Raw genomic sequence first — 1237 nt, 5'->3', positions numbered from 1 at the left:
TGAGCGGGGGAGGTTCTCATTTGTAGAGAAAGGAAGAAAAGAACTGGGAGAAATTGAAAGAAAAAAAGGGGTGCTCCCAAGTGGTCACCCAACTTAGTACTACTCTCGCCCAAGGACGCTTAACTGCAGAGTTCTGATGGGATCCGGTGCATTAGTGCTGGTATGATCGCACCCGACATGCCATGCGCACAAAATCGGATTTAACGCATGCGGGGCGGCATGATCGAAACGCGATGGGCGTGAGCGAGGGAGGTTCTCATTTGTAGAGAAAGGAGAAAAGAACTGGGAGAAATTGAAAGAAAAAAAGGGGTGCAACACGAGGACTTCCCAAGTGGTCACCCAACTTAGTACTACTCTCGCCCAAGCACGCTTAACTGCGGAGTTCTGATGGGATCCGATGCATTAGTGCTGGTATGATCGCACCCGACATGCCATGCGCACAAAATCGGATTTAACGCATGCGGGGCGGCATGATCGAAACGCGATGGGCGTGAGCGGGGGAGGTTCTCATTTGTAGAGAAAGGAAGAAAAGAACTGGGAGAAATTGAAAGAAAAAAAGGGGTGCAAGAGGACTTCCCAAGTGGTCACCCAACTTAGTACTACTCTCGCCCAAGCACGCTTAACTGCAGAGTTTTGATGGGATCCGGTGCATTAGTGCTGGTATGATCGCAACCGACATGCCATGCGCACAAAATCGGATTTAACGCATGCGGGGCGGCATGATCGAAACGCGATGGGCGTGAGCGGGGGAGGTTCTCATTTGTAGAGAAAGGAAGAAAAGAACTGGGAGAAATTGAAAGAAAAAAAGGGGTGCAACCAAGTGGTCACCCAACTTAGTACTACTCTCGCCCAAGCACGCTTAACTGCGGAGTTTTGATGGGATCCAGTGCATTAGTGCTGGTATGATCGCACCCGACATGCCATGCGCACAAAATCGGATTTAACGCATGCGGGGCGGCATGATCGAAACGCGATGGGCGTGAGCGGGGGAGGTTCTCATTTGTAGAGAAAGGAAGAAAAGAACTGGGAGAAATTGAAAGAAAAAAAGGGGTGCAACACGAGGACTTCCCAAGTGGTCACCCAACTTAGTACTACTCTCGCCCAAGCACGCTTAACTGCGGAGTTCTGATGGGATCCGTTGCATTAGTGCTGGTATGATCGCACAAAAAATAAGCGCACAAAATCGGATTTAACGCATGCGGGGCGGCATGATCGAAACGCGATGGGCGTGAGCGGG

General features: G+C 50.5%; 2 non-coding genes and 3 pseudogenes across 2 annotated transcripts; all 5 read right to left on the bottom strand.

Annotated features, from left to right (window-relative positions):
* Positions 1-54: 54 nt before the first annotated feature.
* LOC111476022 lies at positions 55-174 on the bottom strand (annotated as a pseudogene).
* A 132-nt stretch (positions 175-306) lies between these two features.
* LOC111476019 lies at positions 307-425 on the bottom strand. The gene has a single exon (XR_002716847.1). It is a non-coding gene; the product is annotated as a 5S ribosomal RNA (ribosomal RNA).
* A 133-nt stretch (positions 426-558) lies between these two features.
* LOC111476021 lies at positions 559-674 on the bottom strand (annotated as a pseudogene).
* Positions 675-794: 120 nt separating this feature from the next.
* On the bottom strand, positions 795-914 carry LOC111476024 (annotated as a pseudogene).
* A 133-nt stretch (positions 915-1047) lies between these two features.
* On the bottom strand, positions 1048-1166 carry LOC111476020. The gene has a single exon (XR_002716848.1). It is a non-coding gene; the product is annotated as a 5S ribosomal RNA (ribosomal RNA).
* Between the last annotated feature and the right edge of the window lie 71 nt (positions 1167-1237).

This window comes from Cucurbita maxima, unplaced genomic scaffold, assembly GCF_002738345.1.
Source record: "Cucurbita maxima cultivar Rimu unplaced genomic scaffold, Cmax_1.0 Cma_Scf04616, whole genome shotgun sequence".
Lineage (NCBI taxonomy): Eukaryota > Viridiplantae > Streptophyta > Magnoliopsida > Cucurbitales > Cucurbitaceae > Cucurbita > Cucurbita maxima.
This window is presented reverse-complemented; position numbering and strand designations above follow the sequence as displayed.